This window comes from Convolutriloba macropyga, chromosome 14, assembly GCF_964194025.1.
Source record: "Convolutriloba macropyga chromosome 14, txConMacr16.3, whole genome shotgun sequence".
NCBI lineage: Eukaryota > Metazoa > Xenacoelomorpha > Acoela > Convolutidae > Convolutriloba > Convolutriloba macropyga.
The window spans coordinates 9,742,103-9,758,262 of NC_134481.1; the positions used below are offsets into that span (position 1 = coordinate 9,742,103).

A 16,160-nucleotide genomic window follows, 5' to 3' on the forward strand; every position below is an offset into this window, starting at 1 on the left:
TTTTGACTTTCGAAATAAATTTCTAAAAAAAAGTAATAGTATTCTTCAACTTGCAGCTTTTTATTCTGGTTTGCGTTATTTTTCGTATTTTACAATGTTGTATCATTTTCGTAATTTAGCCTCATTATTAAGAGCTTTTTTAAAGTTTCGTTGAATCAAACAGTAATTTTTCTGTTATTTAAACTTTTTAAGTGATGTCTTCAGGGCTTAGAAAATTAATTTGAGAAGAATTTTTGTGAAGTTTAGATAATTTTCAGTTTATTGTGGTTCTTTTTGTTGTCGTTTTGTGATATTCGTTTCACAAAAAGGTGTAATCATGATCACAAGAGACGCAAATTAAGATGTTACAATCTCGCAGTTAATATCTTATAAATTTAATGGCATCAAAACTGTGGTTTTGTAAAGATGTTTGTGAAGCTTATTTGATCAGCTTGTATTTAACGTTTTTTTAGTCTAATAAATTAGCCTCATTAATGACAGTCGCATTAATTGTCCGAGTAGTTGCAAGACAAACTGTCTACTTTTTTAGTCAAAAGCTTCTGTTGGCTATGAAATTGTTGGCAAACAATTATTTGTTTTTAATAAAAAAAGAGATAGATTTTTGAGATCTGCCAATTTTTGTTTCTGTTAAATTGTAGCTAAGCATCTCTTTTTACAATTCGCATCATTTATCTTATGAAATACAAATTGCTCTTCATAACGGTTTTTTCCTCAAAAGCTCTTTCTTCTTGGAACAACCAGTTTTCATAAAACCAGTTTTCGTGATTTGTGCAAACTTGCCCCTTTTTGTAGGTTTTTGTTTTCTTTTCACTATATTACAATAATGGGCGTCATTTGAATTATAAATGTTGTCACCTGCAAAAAATGAAATCGAACAATTTTTTTTAGTGATCAGCTCAATATTTATTTGATTGGGGGGGCATCGTTTTCGTGCATAATTTTTCGTGCAATTTTTCTTCATTTTTGCCTGTATTCATCGTTCTTTTTGTAGCCGTATGACATGTGCTGGATAATGAAGGGCCTCATTCGCGCTCTCCCATGAGGTATAAAATACTCTCTCAAAGATTTCACTTGATGCGTAAGGTTTCTAATCAGTTCGAATTGAATTCTTTTTTTTAAAAAGCAATGTTATGAAAACTTTGCCGCTTTTGCTCATTTCTAGTTGACTTGTTGCCAAGTCGCATTGCGGAAAAGTCCCATATTTTGTTTCAAAAAGTACCGGTTAGTCATTTTACGATAAGTTTAATCTGATGCCATTTTGATTTGGTTATTAGTGGTTTTCAAAAAGTTGACAAGGAGTTTTGGTCGTAATTAGTATTTTTAACTCTTTGATTTTGATTGCCGTCTTTTCTGGTAGTCATATTTTGGTAGTCATAGGTCTCATAGGCCCTCTAGGGTAGATTGTTTTATTCTTTTAGTAGTTTGTTGAACGATATGTTGATATGTCAATTTTTTTATCTCTTCCTCATTTGGTAGACAATTAAGTGAAAACTGTAAATGAGCGGGGTCGGAACTTAATGTGCGAACGGACATTGCCGAGCCTCCTTGTTTAGGATTTCGTGTCAAACAGACGCATTGACAATTATTATGGCAAACTGGAGCAGCATCTAGAAACAACAATTTCAAAATCTGCATCTTGAAGGACAAGACGCAGTTAGCAATGTTCAGTGTTGACAAAATCAGCAAACCTAACGCTGAACTTACAGACTTCAGCCTCTGCAGTACAAACATTTTGAACTCTTGTCTTATTTGGACACAACAAAATTGAAAACTGTGTGCAAATTCTTTACGAGTAAAGAACTGGAGTCAACATGAGTTTTTTGTGTAAAGGAAGACTAAGAAAACTTCCCCAAAAGAAGGAGACTCGAAGTCTCAAAAAGAAGCAGCTATGGTAACGAATCACGAAAAAAAATTTAAACGTGGTAAAGAACTAAAACCCAGTTTCACTTTTGGATAACGGCAGCAAAGTGTTCCAAAAGTGTTCGCATGAATCCTTCTATCAATTTCTTTGAAAGTACATAGCCAAAAAACAGACGGGTTTTGTGAATAAACTACCTGTCAGAACAGTTACAATTTCCTTTCTCTAAAAGATTCATGCAGTTTTTGACAAAAACTCAAGCAAATTTATTTTGGATTTGCACAAGGGCTTTGCAAAGCGTTACACAGACTTCCCAAACAGTCCTTAAGAAATGTAAAACAGGTGGAATTTCACGGAAAATCTCTTGAAATATATTGCGATATATTCACATGTGATCTTCTTGTTGATAAAACTTGCGGCCGATAAAAGTAAATTTTTGGAAAAAAAAACAAATTCCCTGTAGAATTAGATCTGGCTTGGCCCCGGACAAGCCAATGTTCCCAACAACTTGAAGAGGGTTCTTAAATAATATTTGTTCCTGAATAATCAAAATTAATCGAGGCTGGGATGTCGAGACTAATTTTTTTATATATCACTAAAAACAGAGGTGATGAATTATTTTAGACGGCTCTGATCCTCCCACTTGAGGCATAAACAAAATCCTCAATTTCCCAGGGTAATGAGATAAAACACTCCGCAAATTTGTGCGAATCCAATGACACACTGTGGATCATTTCAGGTGAAGTGAAACGTTCTAAGTTTCATTTAAGTTGTAACTTGTCGTTTTGTATGAAAATTTTTTCAAGCGGGACTCATTTGCAGTTGCAAAAATGCAGAAATAATTAAACGTTATTTTAAATTTAACGACGGGGACAACTCAGATTCTGAAAAAACCGTCTTTGTTTATATCTGCTCCTGTGTAGTATCTGACAAACAAGTTGTCCCCTGGCACTTTTTCATCAATAACTCCAAAACCGAACAAACAAACTACCCCGCTTTAACAGCCTGAGACTTGATAAAAATTACGTATACGTATATACGTATATAAGCTTTTCGCCATTAGGCTTTGCAAATGTAATGGGTACACCAACATTTTCTCCCAATTTTGAATGGTTCATGCAGCTCATGAAAAGAAACTCCAGTGGCAATGTTTAGAATTCTTTTACTGACTTCAATAATGCGTTCGATTTTGTTGCTCATCTCGAACTTCTGCAAAAAAACAATTGCAAGAGGAGGCGGAGGCTGCCTCCTGGAAATACTATATAGTGGACAGAACCCAGTGTGTACTAATTAGAAGTGCTTGTTCAAGCAAACTTGATGTTTCAATTGGAGTAGTTTTAAGCTCTGTTTTGGGTTCTATTTATTGTATATTCATCATCATCATAGTTTAGCAATCCGTAAATCTTTGCTGGCGACTTGTATTTGTAAACAGACCTCACAGGGAACCACAAAAAGGATTGCGTCGCATTGGAAAACTGGGTGAGAGAAAAAAAGTGTCTTCCGGTTAATAAATGTGCCACGCTTGAACTCCCAGTAAGAAAACCGGGTCTGAGGCTCATTGGGAGTCTTCTACCTGCTTTTAATACTGTTAGGGACCTTCGAATATTGATCAACTTGAACCTGAACTGGATCAGGCAGATGGAGAAAAAGCCCAGAAAAACTTAATTGTGATTTACCCCCAGAGAAGAAACGTGAGTATAGGTGTGAAAACACTTCTAAAAATGGGCTTGTGCAAACTTTTGATTCCATTTTTGTTACTCTACGGCTCCTTCTTTACTCTACTTGCTAGAATATTGTTGAGAACTCCGGAACCGTTTCAAAAGAGAAATATCACAGACAACAAAAAATAGGATGCAAACCCGCAATTACTAAATCCAATGCCACTGCTAAGGTTCATGCAGACAAAGATCCTGATAATTTTGTCCATTTTAGTGAACAAAAATTAAACTGGGCTCAATATGCACCAACAGCCAGCCCTCCTTCTGAAACACACAGAAAGAACAAACAAAGGGTTCTGCTTGACAAAGACCAGTAATTTTTTTAACTAGAATTTGCTGAGCCGTAACAGATTTGGAGGTACTTTGAACCTCGAAAAAATCGATGGGTCTAAAAAAAGATCCTTGATCCTTCAAAAAATTTTGGTGCAATTGTCGGAACTGCTCGAAATTACGACCACCTTCTCGAATCAAATACTGGAAAAGAACACATCATCCTTGGTTGATTACATTCGTCAACTTAGAAACCGCCAAGGCCAATGACCAAGACAAAATGGGTCAGGATCGCCTAAAAGCAATGCCACGCAATCTTCCGAAGTCTCTTGATTTTCTTTGAAACACCATTGCTCCATAAACACAAGTTTGCCAATGGGATTGGAACAAAGAGAATTCGTACCTATTTCTAAGGGCTGACATTAGCATCTTATTTCCAACTACCGACCTTTAAGCCTGCTCTTCTAGAGGAGCTGGTTACTCCAAACTGATTTTGAGAATTGAACGACTAATTGACAAGAGTCAGCTTGGCTTCAGACCAAACTATTCAACTTCAAACAATCTGATTGAGTAACTTACTAATGGAGAAAGTTCAAAGTTGAGGTGACGTTTCTTTATTACCCCCTGAACTCCTACATCATTTTACCCCCCTTCTTGACAGACCAAAAAGACGTAAGTGTGGGGGGTTAATTTGTCTTCTACCCCTTCACTCTTACAACATTTAACCCCAGTTGGAAGCCTAATGCAGCCCAAAAAGACGTAAGAGTTTTGAGCTGCATTTTCCTAAAAAAATCCTCCCATTGCAGCCCCACTCTTACTTCAACTTACCCCCTCTGAAGAAATTACCCCTCACTCTAACACCATTTTACCCCCCTTGGCAGACCTAAAAGATGTAAAAATGGGGGGATAGTTTGTCTTTTACCCCCTCATTCTTACAACATTTTACCCCGTTGGAAGCCTAATGCAGCCCAAGAAGACGTATGAGTTTTGAGCTGCATTTTCCTAAACAATCCTCCAATTGCAGCCCCACTCTTACTTCATTTTTTGGCCTCTTAAGAAATTACCCCCTCTCTCTTACACAATTTTACCCACCCCCCCCCCCCTGGCAGCTCAACTCTTACATCATTTCACCCCCTTTGAACAAAGTAACCCTCACTCTTGCACTATTTTACCCCCCTTGGCAGCAGAACTCTTATATCATTTTACCCCCTCAATCTTACAATGTTTTAGCCCCCATACTTGAAGACTGCCAGTCTTGAACCCACAACCTCTGCACCGTCAATTGGCTCTCCTTAACTTCCAGACCATCAAAGCCTGTCCAACTCTTTACGGTCTATATAAATGAATAATTCATGTTAGAATTGCCCCCTCTCAACAAATTACCCCCTCACTCTTACATCATTTTACCCCCTCAGAACAAATTACCCTCAAACTCTTACACTTTTTTACCGCCCATGGCAGCGCAGCTTTCAGCTGATTTTGCCCCCTCTGAACAAATCAACCCAATTCTTATATCGCTTTACCACCCTTGCCAGCTCAAATCTGACGTCATTTTACCCCATCTGAACAAACTACTCCCTCACTCTCACACCACTTTGCCCCCCTTGGCAGCTCAACTCTTAATTCATTTTACCCCCTCTGAACAGATTACACCCTCGCTCTTACACCATTTCACCCCCCTGGCAGCTCAACTCTTACATCATTATACCCCCTCTTAAGAAAGTATCCCTTCAATCTTACACCATTTTATCCCCCTTGGCAGCACAACTCATACCAACTCATACATCAGTTTACACCTCTGAACAAATTACCCCCAATTCCTACACATCTTTACCCCCATTGGCAGCTCAAATCTTGCCTCATTTTACCCCCTCTGAACAAGTACCCCCAAACTCTTACACACATTTACGGCCCTTGGCAGCCCAGCTCTCAGCTCATTTTGCCCCCTCTGAACAAATCATCCCAATTTTTCACCGCTTTACCACCCTTGGCAGCTCAAATCTGACGTCATTTTACCCCATCTGAACAAACTACTCCCTCACTCTCACACCACTTTGCCCCCCTTGGCAGCTCAACTCTTAATTCATTTTACCCCCTCTGAACAAGTAACCCCAAACTCTTACACACATTTACGGCCCTTGGCAGCCCAGCTCTTAGCTCATTTTGCCCCCTCTGAACAAATCATCCCAATTTTTCACCGCTTTACCACCCTTGGCAGCTCAAATCTTACCTCATTTTACCCCTTCTGAACAAACTACTCCCTCACTCTTACACAATTTTACCCCCTTGGCAGTTCAACTCTTACATCATTTCACCCCCTCTGAACAAATTGCCCCCTCACTCGTACACCATTTTATACCCTTTTGCAGCTCAATTCTTACACCATTTTACCCCCTCTGAACAAATTTACCCCCATCTCTTACACCATATTACCCCCTTGGCAGCTCAACTCTTACCTATTTTCCACAAAAGTGTTCCCATTGCAGCCCATTGAAGCTCACTCTTACCTGGCATTTTTAGTCAGGGGGCTAATTCCTCAAAAGTCTTCCCATTGCAGCCCAATGCAGCCCAATCATACATTGCAATTTAAGTCAGGGGGTAATTCCTCAAAAATCCTCCCATTGCCTAGACCAACTCTTACATCATTTTACCCCCTCTGATCAAAATACCCCCACACTCTTACATCAAATTACCCTCCATAGACAAATCCCCCCACTCTTACAACAAAATTGGAGAATTTTAGGGAGGACATTCGACCCGGGGAACCACCATCGCCTCCTAGAGTCGCACATCAATCTTTGTTTTCAAAAACCAGCGTTGAAATTTTTTGAAAGCCAGATCTTTGATCGCGAGCACAGTTTGATAATATACAATGGGACATCTGGCAATTTGGAAGACTTTCGAGGCATCCATCGGGTTCAATGCTTGGTCTGTCATTTTTTGCTGTGTATATCAACGATTTACTATTCAATGATGTCACCGAAATTTTTTTCTCCTACAAATTTGAGCGACCGGAAGAGGTGAAGTACCTTGGCCTCATGATGTTAAGGTTTAGGTGCGCGATCCTAGACTGCTCTGATCAGGTCATTTCCCAGACTTTGCCCTCTGATCAGACCGAAGTGCGACCCAAGAAATCGTGCGACCATAGTTCGACTCAAAAGACCTCTGATCAGATCATCGTGCGATTCAAAGCCCTCTTATCAGACCGTTGTGCGACCACCAGACCGTGGTGCGACCCAAGATTTGGTGCGACCCTAGTGCGAACCAAAACATTTGTGCGCCTTTAGTGCGAGCAACGCTCCCTCTGATCAGAACATTCCTGAATACATGTCATAATCAGTTGTTATTTGCTTAAATTATTCAATTCAAACCTATATGCTACTCAAATTACAATTCCATAATTTAGTATATCTTGTTAAGGATAGGACAAAACTAATTGATAAAAATATAAACAGGAATTCATTTTGAAGTTCCCGCAACTTTTTTTTGGGTAATCAAAAACAGTGATAAAAAATGAGTCACATACATATGGTCAGTTAATGCTCTGCGGTCAGACTTTGGGGCAAGTTGTGTCAAGACTTTGGTCTATGATCAGACCGCATCGCGACCATTGTCCCGACTTTCGTTCGACCTATAATCAGACTATAGTGCGACATTGACCTCTGATCAGTCCGTAGCGCGACAATTGTCCAGAATTTCGTCCGACCTATGATCAGACTATAGTGCGAACTTGCCCTCTGATCAATCCGTAGAGCGACCACTGTCCAGACCATATCTCAGACTTTGTCCTCTGATCAGACCGTAGTGCGACCAATGTCCAGACCATTTCCCAGACTTTGCCCTCTGATCAGACCGTACTGCGACCATGATCCAGACCATCGTGCGAATCAAGCGTTTCCCAGACGATGTATTTTGGGTCGCACCACGCCACCAGTGTGCGACCCAAATGGTCTGATAACAGCAGTCTAGGGTCGCGCAACTGAAACTGGAGGCAAACATATATAGCAACAAACACCTCTCTTTTTGAAGACAATCCGAAATTTTTTTCTCCTGAAAAATTGAGCAACCTGAAGAGGTGAAGTACCTTGGCCTCATGATGTTAAAGAACCTGACTTGGACAAACAAAGCTTGAATCAGCAGCTGATAAGACCCTTTACGCCTTCTTTAGCATCAAATGCAATGTCCTATCAACTCCCATCAACTCCTTAACTTTGAGCCAAAAGTACGGATTATTTATTATTATTTTGTCGACCAATTATTATTTTGTCATTATAAAAAAACTAAACTAAAGAATCTGCCACCAACACTGGCTGAGTACTGACTGGTCTGGTGTCCTACCGGTGCTACCTCATCCTAAAGCATTTTGTTTTGACTTGTCAAACCTGTCATTAAAAAAATATTACAAGCAAATCTCAATTGAGAAAAGTGTAAAAATTTGGACAACTATTGAAAACAAATAAACAATCGTAAGAGCAGATGAATGAATATGACACCCCTCTTTCCTCTATAGCAGCTCTCGTTCAATTATCATTAATCTCGTGCCACATAAATGTCATAAAAGCCTCGAATGCAGAGGATTGGGCTCCTTAGGAGAGCGAAATTCAATTTTATCTATCCATATGACATAATGTCTGGGTAGCTGTCCTCTTTCACAGAGCTTTGTTGCCACTGCTTCCAGTAGAATTGAAGCTGACCAACCAGCTCCACCCGTGCGAGCAAAGACAAGCAGACAAAACGTTGCTTTCATAACATTATTTATTCTTCGTTAATGAGTGCTCTTTTCTTTATTGATTCGTGGTTTTTGTAGCCTTCGCTACTGCTTTCGGGGAACGTTTTTGATAGCAGGATGAACATTTTTAACTCAAGGTATGTTTTGTTGAACATGAATTGCCAAATTTTTTTGCCCTTGATGTCTAATCTTACATCATCATCAATTGTCATTGATTTATTTGCAATGGTTTTGCGTTGCAACGGCTTAATATGATGTTTGAGCTTAAAATCAGAAAAAAAAATTAGTTGATAGGTCAAGTACGGTTTTCCTGCCAATTTTATCAGTTAGAAAAAGGACACCACCCTTTGCTTCAGTAAGACTTTGAATTGCAGTGGAAATTTTTAATGTCAACAGACCGTTTTGCTTTAGTTTTACTCATAAATTGCTGTACAGATTTTGCTTCAAGAAACAGAGAGTCAATCTCTTTTTTCTTACAATGATATAACGGCATTTAATTGGTTCTATTGTTTGAAGCGTCATGCACGTTTCCTGTTTTCGTAAAAAGAGATGAGTCATTACCAATGCGCAGTACATTGCCGTTCCCTCGTTTCAATCAGTGAAAATGGCAGACAGGACTTCACTCAAGGAATCGGCGAGTTTAAAGCCTGTCTCGTTTCTTGACAGCGTGAAAATTGCTTTCGAGAAAACATAAGTTTGCTCAAAGTTTTTGCTTAAGAAATCTAATGGAAAAATTGTGGGCGGAACTTTTCCATGAAACTCTTTTTGGTTTGCCTGATTGTAATCCAACAGCTGCGGGGTTCAGATCCAGCTTCCCATTAAACTTGTGATGTCTGGCTCTCATCAATTTCATGGCTTATATTTGTTGTCTATTGGTTTCGAAGCCTACGCAGCTGAAGTTGTCATGATGTAAACACATAGCGCCCAGTCTGCTACACTTAAGGCATGAGTAACACCAATCACCTCAGCCTCCAAGGTTTTGGGGAGTGGGAATATTTGGACGTTAGAGGTTATTATAAAAGAGGGGAATACCCTTAGTGCATCAAGATTTAGTGAAGTGTTTTAACATACGGGTTGAAGTTACAGTTTTTAAATTGGCATACAATATTTTGTTAATGATATTGGTGAACCTAAAACCTGTGTTATTCTTGGCAACGTAAAATTTATGGCTTTCCCATGAAAAACTTGATGTTGTTAGATGCTCTTCATTAGCAAACTTTCGCTTTCTTCAAAGTTAAGCCGACAGCTTCTGTGCTCTGAGCAGTCTTCCCTAGATGCTTGTGATTTCTGGACCTCAGCAGGTGCAAGACTTGTAGTTGTTGCGTCTGAGGTTTTTAGGGTTGCTAGAATTGCGCTGCTTACGGTAAAAATCTGATAATGTTTTTGTCTAGCCCTGAGTCTGCTACACTTAACGTGTTGATAAACGGCAAATTAGTAACACCAAAATTCTTTTCCTCTTAGGTGGTTTGAACAATAAGTAAGGGAGGCTGTTAGTAGCCTCAAGACATATGATAACTTATTGTGAGAGCAAATCAAACATGGGTGTGAAATAACAAGCAAACATATGATTACCATGAAAAAGGTAATGTATAGCTTCTCTACAGAATTGATTAATCGGAAGATTAATGTATGGGGACACAAAAATTAGCTAAGTATGGGGACGCTAGAATAAGCTAAGGTTTCTATTATTAAAAACCCTCTAAAGCATATCTGAAAAAGGTAGAAAACGTACAGAAGAAGCCAGCCAACCGATCGATAGTTTCCTGCAAATTGAACGATTGTTGTTTTTGTTGTGGTAAAGTCTTTACAGCAAAGCTGAAGGGCATTTATCCCATACATTCAGTTTATAAATCTGTCAGCTTGTCTCTGAATGTGAGCTGCCAGGTGCAGATGTTGCTTTCGTTGAATTTCGTCTCCAAAAATTTTCAGAAGAGCTGTATGATACGTTTCTTGAATTCAGTCAATGAGCTGAAATCAATCTAGTGGTTTATTTTGTTGGCCAGTTGAGATGTGCGCAAGAAGAGTTTTTTCGCGTTTTTTCCATCTTAGTCTTTGACATTTTGAACAGTTCATTCAATCGTGATGACAAATCCTGTTTTAGTATTAGCTCGATGCTGTTTTTTTGGTTCGTTTGAGATCTGTGAAAGCAGCAACAAGTTTAGCGACTGTATGTACTTTCGTAGCGGGAGAATATTCAGCATTCTGATCTGTTGAAAGTAGGAGCCAGTTCTAAAGATCCATTTCAGTACTTTTTAAAAAATTTTCCTAATGGAAACATTTGACTTAGACAAATTTATGCATTGGATACCTTAAAGGAGAACTGGCAGTATCAGCGATTTGTAGAGGCAAGTTTTAACTCTCTTGCTCACATTGCAGGCAATGTTTCTTCGGATTAAATAAAAGACGCTGTTTGCTTTGGCTTTCCGCTTGTTGATGTGAGTATTCCAGTTTAGACCGATGTCACCAGGATTCCTGAATCTGTAACTTTAATTTCACTATTCAGCACTTCACCAGAGAGATTGAGGGAGTGATCATCACCACGGAGCTTGACTTTGGCAAATTTGTCCAAAGCAAACTCCATTTTATTCGAGCTAACCCAGTTTTTGATGGAATGCATAAATCTTTGAATTTGAGCTGGCGGGGGGGTTAATTGAAGGAACTTTGAGATCATCCGCAAAGAGATAGCTTTGACAAAAAATTACGGCCTCAGATAGATCATTAATGAATATACAAAACAACAAGTGCCCTAGTAGGGTCTTTGAGGTGCACCACTCTTACATCTTTCATCTGCGAGCAGAAATTTTCCACTCTCACAAATTGCTTCCGGTTTGTCAGGTAGTTGTTAAGGACCTCGTGGATGCATCCTCTGAAGCCGATTTCCGCTATTTTGCATATCAAATCAAAATGAGGCACCTTATGAAAGACTTTGAAGAAGTTAATGTTGAAGGCATTAATTTCACTGCTACTATCATCGTCAAGCCGCCTTTTTTGACAGAATCTTTTGCAGAAAAGACAACATGTTCGCGACTGTGGAGTGTTGTCGAACAAATCCGTGTTGATGGGTTTTGTAGAAGCAAGTAAGAGAAAAAGAGGCAGGTAAGAATTTTTGAGAAATGATTGCACAAGGCAACATACAGACATTTTTAAAGTATGCTGCTGTCAATCCTTAGTAGTGATTTCTGCCGACAAATTTGACGAGGTACTTCTCAGCTTTTTTTGTTGATTGGTGTTACCGCGGAAGTTTTTCAGTAGGTGGACATTTTTTGTAATATCCTGATGTTCTTGAGCATCACATGGAGCGCATGTATCATGCCTGAATTGGATTTGGCAGAATGCTCTACCGTTTGTTTCTCTTGTTTTCCGATTATCAAGTTCCAAAAAAGTAGTTCCAATTTGGGATTTGGATATGTCAAAGTTTGTTAGCTTAGAGTCTCCAACAGGACTGTTGTGGAATTTGAAGTTTTTTTGATGAAATAACCAAATAAAACAAATCGTTTAACAATTCGACTTTCGAAAAGTCATTTTGACTGTTTCTGCTTGCGCAATCCAAAGATAGCGGCAGGCTTGATGTTTTCTTACGACTTTTTTTAAGTGCTTGAAGTTGGCGTTGGTGTTGCGGGTACCAAAACGTTTTTCCTGGTATACCAATCTGTTATCTTCACATGCTTCTGCAGGATTGTTTTCGAGAAAGACATATTTTTTTGTTCGGTAGCTTTTTGGTTCTGATAATAAAAGCCGCCTTTGAGTCTCAGGTTTTTTTTTCAGCAAAAAAGAAGTAGCGGTGGTAATCCAAGGAGGCAAATTTTGTCGGTGTCTCGTTCTGTTTGGTACAAGAATGTTTACCGCGTCGTCAAAGTACTTATACAGTTCGATACACGTGTGGTTGATGTTTGAGAAACACGTCGGAGCAAATATAAACTGTTCTAAATGATCTCTGAGACCATCAAAGTCAGCAAATTCGTAGCTCTTGAATTCGTGAATACATCGTTTCATTTGAGTTTTAATATTTTCCTTTGTTAATTAGATTGCACAATGATCAGAGCAGTCGTACAATTGAGTGAAAGCAGTGTCTCTCACTGCAATTGCACAAAAAAGAGCGTAGGATGCTACGTTAAGAGTTCTGTTGCCACAGATGGGGAAGTTGATGGCCTGCTGGTAACCTTTTTTTTCAAAAAGTTCTATCACCTCTTGTTCATCGAAAGAGTCCGTCCTGAGCATTTTTTACCCATATTGTGTGCGGAAAATTTATGTGACCAAGGATGTTGGAGGGTTTGCAAGTCGAGACAGTTCCCAGTAGTGCATTGACGTCAGCAACGGAGTAGCGATAAAGACTGCCCGATGGGGTTGAGAAGAAAATTTTGGTGGTTAGATCATTCGAACCGAATTGAATGTGGCGCTGAAGGCAGCAGTCCGGAGGGTTGTCGAAAGACAATTTTGAGGTGATTGTTTGTTTGACCACTATCAGAACAGTTCCATAGGGCTGGTTTTATTTCCATAAGAGGGTCTATCCGCGCGATAAATCTTAAAGTCAATCAATAGAAATTCAGTGGAGTCAATTTCGTCAGTCAACCAATTTTCAGTCACACTAACTATACTGTAATCTTGAGTCAGCATTGCATTAGTTAATTTGTGTCGTGTCTCAAAACTAATGAATATGCTGTTGCAGTCATTTCTGGTATTTCTACTTTCTTTCCATCGTCAAAGATTTCGAAGTTTCGCATCTTGAATTATGTTTGTCATATGCCCTCAACAAACAGTTCTCCTCATTTCTTAAGAATTTCGTTTTCTTTTTATGGCTTTGTACTTCGTCAATGCAGGTAGCTGATAGATGTTCCTTCCTGCAAATTCTTCACATTTTTCAAAGCATTTGGCCCAGATAAGCTTTTTCTCGGGAAGCTTTTCTGACGGTAACTAAAAGAGTTCACGGTTTAGTTCGCTCTTTGGTGAACTTCTTGAGACGCTTCAAGAAAGTGGTCTTGATGTCGGCTTCGATGGAATTGAGTATCGTTTTGACGGCTTCGCTATGGCAGACAAGATTTTCATTGATTGTTTTCGTGGGATCTTCAGGAATCCCCTGGATTCGAAAGCTTGAAGAGTTGTTGAAATCTGTCTTTTCGGTCGAAGTCTAAGGAGAAAGTGCGGCTTTCTTGCTTTTTTTGGCCATAACATTTTTGCATACCTTTTTTCAATTTTGTCACATGACTGCTTTATGATGTTACCAATTTTGAGGGCAACAAGCTCGTTGAATTTTTTTTTTCCAATTTTAGCAGTTTTTCATAAATTTTCTCGGTAGAGATAAGTCGGTCTCGAACTTCGTTTGAGTACGACTTCGGATGAAGACATCGCGTTTGTTTCTTTCAGCACACATATTGCACAAAACATGCAATTGGTGCTTGATATGATTGATTTGCATGTTTTACAACTTCCACCCTTGTCTGAAAGCTCTAGCCCAAAAAATTAATCAAGAACAATTAATGGTAGAAAAGAAGGGAAACAGAAAACTTTTTTTTTCTAGCCCGGGAAACAAATCCAGGACACCAGTAAATAAAAAGAGCAGAATAAATCTTTTTTACCGGCATTTGAGTCCTTTCTCTTGTTTCGTTTGGAGTGTGTTTGGTTCTTCTACTTGACGCTTTGGATATTCCCACCGTGCTTCCGAATATTTGTAAGGATTTTGATTTGCGGCTTGAACTCTTGGTGGAGTTTCAGGTATTCGTTTAGCAAGGTCTGATCTTTTTGCTGGCGCTTGGAGAGCAGCTCTTTGACGATGTTCAATGTTGGTATCGTCGAGGCAACCAGGGTCTGGAAGATATTAGGGGTTCCAAATCTCTACCAGAAGACAATCCCAACAAGGTTTTTGATCTTTCGGAGCTCGGCGACGACTTCTTCAGCAGAGATTGGGGGACGAGGGTCAAAAAGTGTTGGAAATCGAGTTATCAATGGTGTCGTGTCACAGAATGATTTCCTCGTGAACAGGGACGTCAATGTTTTTCACTAACTTGCGCGGCGCTTTGCTCTTTGGATTGAGGTGAAGTCCTGCAGTAGCAATAATGTTGGAGTCGAATACGAGAATAAAACGAGACTGGTAAAATTGAAGCTGCCTCCCTTATCACTTTATCACGAACTTGACATAGTTAGAATATCTAGTTCTCTCCTGTAAAAACAAAACTGGATTAATTTGGACATGATACCATACCTTACGCAAAAGTGGTAGAAATATACATTGTCAGAAGTAAGAGAGCGCCCCCTAGTTTTAATAAATAAAATTTCAATTTTTAAGACTCTTGCCACATCTTGCCATTCCAATTGCGGAGACATTTTTACACCATTGATCCATTTGACTGGTGGTCCTGCCAACTTGTGAAATTCAGATATTAAGTGACGGTTACCTACTAGATACCCAAGTTTAAAGTTGATGAACTCGATTTTGGTTGTTGAAAGAAATTGGTATAAATAATATTAGGTTTTGAATTCTTTAAAAATAATGATTGAGTTTGCGCGTTTGCGTTGACCATTTGAGACAAAAACAGCGCAAAGTGTGATTTTGTTACAGCTTTCGTTGTGTGATTCGGATGAAGTTCATCGTGTTTGCATTCGCATTTAACAGTTGACAACAAATTTTATTCGGAATTTTTGTAACCTCAATTAGTAAATGATAACATTAGATAGGAATAAAATTAAACTGCTTTTCAGGACTTCAAATCAAAATACCCGGGTATATCACAAATTCCGGTAAAAAGATCGAAAATTTTTGGTGTATTAAATGTAAAGAAAACGTTGTAAATTCATTTTAACTGTGAATAATTCCAAAAATTTGTTATTTTAACTAATTTCGTAAAATTTGATAGATAGAATCAATGGCCAGACAAAACGAAATTTGGAGAACCTCCACAATAGTGATACTTAGGGTTAGGGCAAATTCGGAATACCCCTAAAAATACAAAAACATGGCCAAAATCGAAAAATGCGGAGTGGGAATGTTTTTAAAGAAATTGATAAGATGTAAATATGAGTTGTAAATAAGCTAAATATTGTATATAGGAAAAAATTTTCGATTGATTTTTTTAGAATAGTTCTAGAATTGTTTTAATTGTCTCAGACAAATGTAAATACATATTCCTTTTATCCTTTAACATATTGTGAAACAGTTTTAATCTGACGATGAACGCAATGTTCGAAAACGTTCGTTATTAAATCAAATTACCTTTTAATTGACAATTCCTTCTCTTCATAAAAAAAGATTCATTTTCGGACGTGATCACGTAGTAGTAGATAGGCTTTAGGACCAGACCAGGGGTGAAATTCACCCATCAGTTTTCAGCTGGCACAAATTTCTTGGCAGGGTTACAGAAGCCACAAAGACAGAGAATTCGCCAGATGCAAGGTACATATGACAAAAATAAGTTTCACGCTTTTGCGTAGCTCCATACTCTGCCTCCGTGGCGGACCCTCCATGCGCCGGCGCCCTGCAGTAGAAGCGTCAATGGGAACGATTGTAGAGGAAGGGAGCTTGTTGTCCTGAATGTTTCTATACATTTTTTAAGCGAACCCTGCACCTGGCGGATTCTGTGGGATTTTTCTCGTG

General features: G+C 38.9%; 1 protein-coding gene across 2 annotated transcripts in view; it reads right to left on the minus strand.

The window, feature by feature from the left end:
• LOC142353693 (plastin-3-like) overlaps positions 1 to 16,160 on the minus strand; it is a 577,871-nt gene that overhangs the window by 129,447 nt on the left and 432,264 nt on the right. The gene's annotated exons all lie outside the window — the stretch shown is intronic.